Here is a 9,982-nt window from a genome sequence, read left to right as displayed (position 1 = left end):
GATATAATAAAATGGGTCAAGCGGAAATCAATGTTTTGCAGTTATCTTATTCCGATAATACCTGACACCATGGTCCATTTAATTTAGTTTATTTCGTTGTTCTAAATTTACTTGTGTATATTTACGAAGTGGGGAAAATCGGGACATAAATTATGAATGTTTAAAAACGTCATAAATCTTTAAAATGCTGTAACTAAAGCAAAATTCGATTTAAATTCAAAATGCATCTGAAAGGGGGGGGGGGAAGGTGTCCACGTGCTTCCATCCCGCCAGTCCATATGTATAGCCTTAGTGTTGTGTTTGCTGTATTTGATATTTTGTGAACCACACCGTATGCTGTACTCGACAGATATGGACTGGTTCCCGGCCGGGCTGATGGGTCTCGCAGCTGGCTAGTTGAACGTACAGTCATCCCAGATATTCGGAACGGTTTACAGATCGGCCGATGGTTGAAAAATCATAGAAAATCGATAGTCGAGCATAATGTTTTGCTTTTTCCTTCATGTGGAAGCTTTTCTTGAGATCTTTCGATTGATGTATAGACCGGCTGTAGTTTTTTACGTTTTATAGCATATGTTAAAGAAAAACATTGACCCATGAAAACCACAAATTCGGAACACTTTTTTCTTACGGATGTAAACAAACCTTGGTTCTCTCCAGCAATACAGATTTTTAACAAAATAATAACTTCACACACTGAAATCAATGGAACTCATGCTTAGTGATGTTTTATACGTGGTCTGATGACTTTATTGTGGAAATATCAGTTAAATTCAGGTGTTTCACAATTGTGGGAGGCACAATAACATCCCACAATTATGAAACAGGCAATTTGGAGGCAGTGTTTTGCTGCTCTGGATAAAATTGTCTTGAAATGAAGTTTTTGTCTAAAAAGTACTACTTTTACTAATGAAATAGCAAGAGAATGTCCAAATAAAGGTCCTAAAAATGGTAGGGTTGACGGAAAAGCTGCATTTGGCATGCTATTGACAAATTATCTCGAAAGTGTTCCGAATTTGTGGGTGTTCCGAATATGTGGGATGACTGTACCTGTTAGAACATCAAATCATGATGTTTTATCCTTTTGTATCCTTAGTAACAGTAGCATAATTAGTTCAGCAAGGGAAGCAACAGTTTGATCCGTTCAGCTGTTGAAGCAATTGCTTTCGATTCAAACTTGTGCTGAACATTGTTGGACTACCTAGACTACCGTTCAAAGGAAACAAACACGAGGGTACAAAGGGATAAGCTCCCCCCGGATGGGGCTAAATTGTGGAACGCTCCTAGTGAGTTTTACTGAGCTGCTTTGGACATTTTAGGTAATAGTTGTACAAAAAATAGTTAAAGCTCGGTATTAATTCAGGTCGTGTAAAAATGTCCGTGCTTGCGAAGTTCTGTTTCTGTGTCACTGTTGTGTTAGCTTGTAACATGTTTGACATGAAACTTCTAAGGGCCCTTACAGAGTGGACGCTGCAAGCGACGCTACAAGCGACGCGACTAATTTGACAGGCGAAGCGACTATACGCGACAACGCTCGACTGGATTTTTGCCCCAGAGTGGACGCGACTAGAAGCGACTCCAAGCAACGCGACTGAAAGAAGAAATTTCGATGCAAACATGATGTTAAATGCAGTATTTGTTGTGCTCTAGTTCCAGAAATGGTTCTCCGAAATAATTTGGTGGCCACTGGCCACTCCAGAACCGATACTGAATGTCCCCGGGGGAACCACCGAAGAGGCCAATATCTGATCAGAGCAAAACCTGTCATTATTGGAATCTTTTTTTTTTTCATTTTGGAAGGACATCTCAGACATGGACAACCTAAATAATTGAATAGCCACTGGCCACTTTGGAACCGGTTCTGAATGTCCCCCAGGGAACCACTGATATGACCAGTATCTGATTAGAGCAAAACCTGTCAAAATTGGTATTGAAATTCTTTATTTTAGAAGAACATCTCAAAAAAAAAAAAAATATTTTGGAAGAACATTCTGAAAATTTAGATTGACCTGGCCACTCCGGAACCGGTTCTGAAACACATAAATTTAGAAATTCAAAAATACAAATACAGAGCAAATGTTCGCTAACTGAAACGACATTCTCGGACGATACGTTGAGCCGAACAGTCGAAAGTGGCAAACGCTCCCGAAAAAAAAAGCAAATTTCTCGCGCGCGGCGCGGCCGTGGTAGTAGTGTGTGGTGGATTAGCGGAATCTATTGTTAAATAGATAAAGAAATGGAAACCGGAGTTCGAAAGAACACGCTGAAGCTCTGCTTCCAGCAAGGCTCGAAGATACCCTCGAATCTCGAGGTTCTGAAGTTTGTTACCGGAACACTGGAACTGGGAGCGGCCGATCTCCATTCCGTCTACAAAGACGAGAATGATGGTTCGTTCTACATCAAACTCATGGATGAACCAACCTTTACCGAGTACTGTGGTAGGCTCGAGGAGCTGTACATGTTCAGGTACGACGACGATTCAAGGTCACCTGTTACCCTCGTGGTGGCCAGTCGAATCTTCCGCTACGTACGCATTTTCAATTTGCCGCCGGAAATAGACGACAAGACCATCGCGCAAGTTCTCGGGCAGTTTGGCACCATCCGTCAACACGTGCGAGAGCGTTACTCGCCCGAATGTAACCTCAACATCTTCAATGGCGTCCGTGGCGTGCATATGGAGATTGCGAAGGAGATCCCGGCCGGCCTGTTCATCGGACACTTCCGGGCCAGGATATACTACGACGGACTCAAGAATCGATGCTTCTTTTGCAAGCAGGAGGGACATGTGAAATCGAATTGTCCCAAACTGGCCAACAGTTCGTCAGGCAGCGGCGGATCACGGTCCTATAGCACCGTGACCGCCCAGGGGAGGCCTGTTAACGCACCGTACCTTAGCGTGCCGCCGATGACACCCGTCATGGAACGACTCGTGAAAGCAGTTCAGGAACCAGTCCCAAGCGCTGAAAGAGACAAATCGGCGACCAGCCCACCGGCAGGAGGACAAGGTTTGTCCGGCCCGGCGACTCTGCCGACGGAAGCAACAGGTACACCAGCAGTCATCGAAGAGCCACAAGTAAGTGCGGAAACTAACCAGCAGCAGGAGTTGGAGAACATGGACACTGGGGATGAGGGGGGCCATCAGGGTGTGGGTTCGGGTACCGGGGATGAGGGGGGTATTGGGGACCACAACCGGGGTGCGGGTACTGGGAAAGGGGGGGGTCTACTGGGTGTTAAACGCCCGGCGGAGCCGTCATCGGATCCAGAGGCCAACAGCAGCGAGGGACCAGAGGACAGCACCGGACAGCTTCCGTTCAAGGAAGTCAGCGGAGAAAAGAAAACAAAAATCCAAAAAGGTAAAAAGATCAGTCAAAACCTCTCTCAACGATCTCCACGCGGTCGTTGTTTAAACCAGCGAAGTAAGCGTCCATAACCTCAACCAAGCACGCGTTGTCTCGCGGAGTAGGTAGTAGTGTAGGAGAATGTTTCTTCGTAGTATATGTACCATCAATATTAACGCAATCAATTCTTTGCTAAAAAAGTCTCTCTTGAAAGATTTTATTTGGAATTCAGATATTGATATTGTTTTCTTACAAGAAGTTGCCTTTGAAGATTTCGGATTTCTTCCTTCTCACACTGCGATCGTAAACATTAGCACTGATAACAAAAGCACAGCCATCCTCGTTAGGAAAAATATAAATTTTGACAATGTTCTCATCAATCCGAATGGTCGATTATCTTCTATTTTAATCGATGATATTAATTTTATTAATGTCTACGCACCTTCTGGGTCCAATTATCGTAATGAACGGAACTCTTTTTTACTTTTGATATAATCCCTCATCTATCGTTTACAAAAAGAACATCATTGTGGGTGATTTTAATTGCATCCTGTTACCATCTGACTCGAACAGTTCAAACAAAAACATCTGCTCTGGATTGCAAAAATTAGTAACATCTTTGAATTTACATGACATAGAACATAAAATTAATCAAAAAACTAATTTCACTTTTATAAGGGGTGATTCTAAATCGAGACTTGATCGGTTTTATGCACCTTTAGAATTAATAAATAATGTAAGATCGATCAATACTTCTGCTGTGGCGTTTTCTGATCACCACGCAGTAATTTTGAAATATAAAGTTCCAAATAATATTCCTTTACAAACACGAGGTAGAGGTTATTGGAAAATAAATCCTAGTTTAATTATGAATGAAGAGATTACGGCTGATTTCAAAACTTTGTTTGAGAATTGGAAAAAGCAAAACATGTACATAAATAATTTTAATTTTTGGTGGAACGATTCAACGAAATCTAGAATAATGAAATACTTCAAAAGTCAAAGTTTTCTTTTTAATCAGCAAATACATAGAGAAAAAAACTTTTTTTACACTTGTTTAAATGAAATAATTGAAAAACAATCCGTCGGAGAAAATGTATATAATGAATTATGCTTAGTTAGATCAAAATTATTAGAAATTGAACAAAATAGATTAAATAATTTAAGTTTAAAAACAAGTTTTGGATCTATTTTAACTGATGAACGACTTAGTTTATTTCAAATTTCATCTAAAATTAAGAATCAAACTGAAAATTATAGTTTTAAGCTTAGAATTAACGGTGAGATTACGAATGAACATTGCAGATTAAAACAATTTATTACTTCACATTTCAATTCAATTTTTGCAGCTGATAACAGTGATCAAAATAATGATAATGTTCTCAGTCATGTTCACAAAAAACTTTCAGTCCAAGATCAAATGAGTCTTTCTAAACCGATTGATAAAGATGAATTAATTTTTGTTCTCAAAGAAGTCGCTAAAAAGAAAACGCCAGGGCCAGATGGTCTTACATATGAATTTTACTCTCACTTTTCAGATATTTTATTAGATGATTTAGTTATTTTATTTAATAGTTATCTTGTAGATGGCGTCAATCCATCTAGAGATTTCAAAAAAGGTATAATATCTTTGATTCCAAAAAAAGGTTGTGACCAATACGAAATTTCTAATAAGCGTCCAATCAGCTTGTTAAATAGTGATTATAAGCTTTTACAAAAATTTTAGCAAATCGTTTAAAACCATTGATGAAAAAGATAATTGGGCCCGGTCAAACTGCATGTAACATAGATAAATCATGTGTTGATAATCTTAAAACTCTTCGTAACATCATAATTCGTGCAGGACAAACCAAAAGGTTTAAAGGACTTTTGCTGAGTTTGGATTTAGAAAAAGCTTTCGATAAAGTAAACCATTCTTTCTTGTGGGACGTGCTAAAGAAATTTGATTTTCCGGAACCATTCATCAACTGTTTAAAAAATTTATACAAAGAAGCGACATCGAAAATACTCTTTAATGGTTTTTTAACCGACTCCATCGAAATTAAATCATCCGTACGTCAAGGTTGTCCATTAAGTATGGCCCTTTTCGTATTGTACATCGAGCCATTGATACGTTTGATTCGTGATAATGTTAGAGGTTGTTTCATTGCTGATACCTTTATTAAGGTAATAGCATATGCAGATGATCTCAACATTTTCATTCTCAATGATCATGAGTTCGATACGGTACTGGAGATGATCAATTATTTTAGTATATACTCTAAAATAAAACTGAACGTTAACAAATCGCACTTTATGCGGTTAAATAACTGTGTCTCCGGTCCGCATTTAATCCCGGAAAAGGACGCATTAAAAATACTAGGAGTTTATTTTGAAAATTCTTTTTCTCGAACTGTTAAATTAAATTATGATTCTGTTATACAAAAATTAAAACATTGTTTAAAATTGCATTCTTCGCGTCATTTGAATTTGAAACAAAAAATTTGGATATTAAATACATTTATACTTTCAAAAATTTGGTATTTGGCTCAAGTTTTTCCGCCAAATAAAGTGCATATTGCTCAAATATATTCAAGTTGTTCGATGTTTTTATGGAATAACCACTTTTTTACTGTAACGCGTAATCAGATGTTCTTAGATGTAAGTGATGGAGGTTTAGGATTAGTAGATGTAGATTTGAAATCGAAAGCTTTATTTATAAAAAATATTTTATTCTCTTATCCTGATGCTGATGACCCTATGGACCGTTTCATGATGGCACAATGTCAAAATACTTCTCTAACAAAAGCAACACAAGAATGGCTGAGCGAAGTTTCGCGTATTGCTCTATATCAAGATTTAATAACAACTAAGTCAATTTATAGATTTCTACAATCAGAAAAAATATTTGTACCAAAAGTGGTTCAAGAAAACCCTGATCTTGATTGGAAGCTTATTTGGGAAAACATTAGTAGTAATTTTTTGACATCAAATTCAAGAGAGGCTCTTTTCTTAGTAATGAATGACGTCATTTGTACAAAATCTAAGCAGTTTAGAAATAACGTTAGAGGTGTAGAAAACAATATTTGTGATTTTTGTAATTCTATCGATACTACGGAGCATAGGATAAAATATTGTACAGGATCAGTAATTATTTGGATTTGGCTAAAGAATGTACTCAATGTAAAATTAAAAATTATGATCGATGATCCTGAAGAAATATTAGCAACGGATATTGATACATAGTAAGGATAGTAGATTGAAGGTAGCACTTTTTCTAATAGGCGAGGTAATTAGTTTTAACTTAAAGCATTATGGTACACCAAGTTTAGGTAAATTTGAGCAATCTTTGCGAGATACACGATGGAACAACAAAAAACTTGTTAAAACACAATTTTGTAATTTTCTAAACATACTTTGAGGTTATGGACAGAGTGTATATTTTGGATTTTCAATAAAGAACAGTTAATTTGAAAAAAAAAATCGAATTAAAAAGCACTTCAACGTAATAACCAGTTGTCAAACTGGCTTCGACATTTCAACCCCATTGTTCGACGATATCCGAGCACGTTGTTTTGCTTTTTAATTATCCGCACAATCCGTACTATCCGGATATTTGTAACAAAACATAATAGTTTTGGAGATTTTGCCTAATATTTTTTACTTTAATCATTATCTGGGGTGGATATGGTAGAGCACCCAGAAATCGCCATGCTCCAGTATTCACCCACTTACAGAGTTTAAACTGTGTTTAACTAACTTATACAATTTTTGGATAGAATGCAGGTACTTATTTATTGATTTCCAACACTTATCAAACCTGAACTAATTTGTTTATTTATTAAACTGGTAGAGGGGTAATTTATGAAACTTGTTTTATGCAAAAATTTATATTTTATATCGAATTAACACAGCGTTGCTCAGTGGGTCAAAGTATCTCGAAAAGATTTTACAGACTTTTAAAATTTTATTTACTCCACTTAAAGTTTTTGCTTTGAAGGCACAGTCTACCTTGTTTTTAAATATATTTTTTTTTAATTTTTAAATTTATAAATTAAAAGAATTAAAAAATATTAAAAGAGGAGCAAAATAATCAAAAGTTCCAAATTTTCAAAAAGTTTATAGGTTTATCACATAAAAAATTAAAATTTTTATCAATGCTATACACCATATTCTTTTCTTAAGTCACCTTTTTTGCCTTTCTAACTAAAGAAAGGTATAGGTTTTACTTTAAGGCTGGACGTCATTTGCAGCTTCGTAAATATGTCGATTCAGCATGAATTTTAATCCGAAAAATTGCTAAAAAATCCCACTGCATCGATTTTCGACGCTCTATCGATTCACCTTGACAGAACTCGTCTATCTCGAACCCTCGAATTTTGAGAAAATAAATTCCGTGGAGGTCGAGTGATGTTCGTATGTGGTAAAATTTTGTGTCGCGCCGTTCTCAGCTCCCATAAATCCGATTTTGATTCTTCTAAATGCAAATGAAAGCTAGTGTGGTGAACCTGGGCGAGTTGCCGCGCAAATTTCGAATTATCCATCTGTTTTCGGATGCGGCCAGACTTTTCAACAAAATACACAGTTTTCAAATGAATATATGGTCCATTATTTTCATTTTCATATCTTTTATTCATCTCAAATATTGCATTTTTTGAGCTCTACAACCTCCCAAATTTTCATCCAGATTCATAATATTGTTCTGGAGTTAGAGCCGTTTGATTAACCTATCATAAGAAAAAAAACCCTTAAAAAAGGTAAAATCCCACCTGGTGACATTCGCCAACATTTTTCATTTCTGATTTTATCCAAAATTTCTTCCTACATTCATAGTACAGACCATGAGTGAGCATCTGAAACAAATTCGACACCGATCGGCAATTCCGATCAATTTTTAGAACGATTTACTTTTGGCCTTTCTTACTAAAGAAAGGTATAGGTTTTACTTTAAGGTGAAGCCGTTGATCATTTTGGAAGAAATTTGATCATCACTATAAAACATTCTGTATTAAATTCAATTTAACGAATTTCAGCATCAAAAGGAATCAGCATGTGCCGGTTGTTGCCATATTGAAGCCACTGGAGGAATTTTTGATCGAAATCAATTGTGCTTCAAAATTTATATAATTTTGAGGCACAGTCATCGACGTCCTAGTTGGCAATCATTGATTAATGACGATTTCCATAACTTTACAAGGAATGGGATAATCGTTACCAAAAGGAATCAGCATGTGTAGGGCACTATTCTAAACAACTTGTTGAAGGAATTTTGTCAAAATATTTAAAGCGACGCAAAATTTATATATTTGAATGAAAAATCATGACAATGATGGAAGTCACTTGGCTCTGACAGCTCCGAGAGTGTAGACGTGTGTGACGTGAGCGCTAAAGGCATCGTGCCTCGGGTTGTTTGACGGATGGAGGTGGAAGAGACCTCCGAGACGGATGATTTTCAACTCATCCCCAGAAATCGGAAGCGGAAGAAGACCCCTGAGATCACCGGAGCTGTCGTCGGAGAAGGAAAAGTGGAACAGAATGTGCTCAATAACAACAAGTTATGCCCGCTAGCGGAAAACGAAAACAACAACAATGCCAGCCCAGCAGGAGGAGGAGACGCCCCGGCGGTTTCATCACCCGGCCAGTCGGCAGGTAAACAAAAGCAACCACCTTTGGTGGTGAAGAGCACCACGGATTTTTACAAGCTCGTGGCAATAGTGGAAAGTTGTAAATTTGGTTTCAACCCGATTTACAAACTAACCCGATTTGGAACCAAAGTGACCTGCTTCTCTGTCAAAGATTTTGACAAATTGCAAAAAAGTCGCTAAAAAATCACACTGCATCGATTTTCGACGCTTCGTCGCCAAGTCGACAAGTTGTCAAGTTGAGCAATGATTAGTTATGCGGAATTCTTCAAGCACGGGAGCACGACGAAAATTAGACGACCCGAAGAAATAGTGAAAGTGATAGTGAAAGTAAAATAAATAAAGTGTCAATAAATAATCATGAAGTGAAAATATTATTATAAATATATTTAATATTATATTATACTTAATATCTGTGTAAAACTCACTATCAGAATCTAATGTTTTCTTGTGTTCTCTTTTGTTCTTTTCGTTTCAAACTGAATGAGCGAGCATCTGACTTGCTACACAGCTACAGAACAAATTAACACCAGCTGTGATCAATACCACACCGACTGTCAAGGATTGCTACCAAGCTTGGTGTCCACGGCTATACAGTGTTTGTGATATAATAGTACCGTAAACCGGGGTGACTTTGATAGTATTTCAATTTGTTTTGGAATATTTTCCAACAGGTAAGGGTTTTCTCAAGATTATTAATTTTAAAACATGTACTGGGGTAGGCCACTCAAAGTCCATGCACTATTTTGGAAAAAATTCTTTCAATGGTGTTTAGAAAAATAGTTACGTTAAAAATTCTATGTTTAAATTCCGGGTGACTTTGATAGTCATAGTTTTTCTTGTTAAAATCATATATAAGATGTTCAAACTTGATTTGTACGTTAAATGTACCATCACTAAAGTAGTTGATATAGTTTTTTTTAAAAAATATAGTTTTTAAGAAAATTAACTATGTTTATGAGCTTTTCAACAAAATAAATATAAATTTTAGGTAAAATTATAAAAAATTCGAAATTTTGCCTG

This window comes from Culex quinquefasciatus, chromosome 2, assembly GCF_015732765.1.
Source record: "Culex quinquefasciatus strain JHB chromosome 2, VPISU_Cqui_1.0_pri_paternal, whole genome shotgun sequence".
Classification (NCBI taxonomy): Eukaryota; Metazoa; Arthropoda; class Insecta; order Diptera; family Culicidae; genus Culex; species Culex quinquefasciatus.
The sequence above is the reverse complement of the archived record's forward strand: the minus strand, read 5'-3'. Positions refer to the sequence as shown.